Here is a 649-nt window from a genome sequence, read left to right as displayed (position 1 = left end):
AAGTGTAATAGTGGAGTGCGGTGTTCAGGTGAGGATGAAGTGTAATAGTGGAGCGCGGTGCTCAGGTGAGGATGAAGTGTAATAGCGGAGCGCGGTGCTCAGGTGAGGATGAAGTGTAATAGCGGAGCGCGGTGCTCAGGTGAGGATGAAGTGTAATAGTGGAGTGCGGTGCTCAGGTGAGGATGAAGTGTAACAGCGGAGCGCGGTGCTCAGGTGAGGATGAAGTGTAATAGTGGAGTGCGGTGTTCAGGTGAGGATGAAGTGTAATAGTGGAGTGCGGTGTTCAGGTGAGGATGAAGTGTAATAGTGGAGTGCGGTGTTCAGGTGAGGATGAAGTGTAATAGTGGAGTGCGGTGCTCAGGTGAGGATGAAGTGTAATAGTGGAGTGCGGTGCTCAGGTGAGGATGAAGTGTAATAGTGGAGTGCGGTGTTCAGGTGAGGATGAAGTGTAATAGTGGAGTGCGGTGTTCAGGTGAGGATGAAGTGTAATAGTGGAGTGCGGTGTTCAGGTGAGGATGAAGTGTAATAGTGGAGTGCGGTGCTCAGGTGAGGATGAAGTGTAATAGTTTATGACACAACATTACAAACAAAACACACAGACACCCACTTCATCCTCACCTGAACACCACACTCCGCTATTACACTTCAT

The sequence above is a fragment of the Ictalurus furcatus genome, chromosome 21, assembly GCF_023375685.1.
Source record: "Ictalurus furcatus strain D&B chromosome 21, Billie_1.0, whole genome shotgun sequence".
NCBI lineage: Eukaryota > Metazoa > Chordata > Actinopteri > Siluriformes > Ictaluridae > Ictalurus > Ictalurus furcatus.
Note: the sequence above shows the minus strand (reverse complement) of the source record.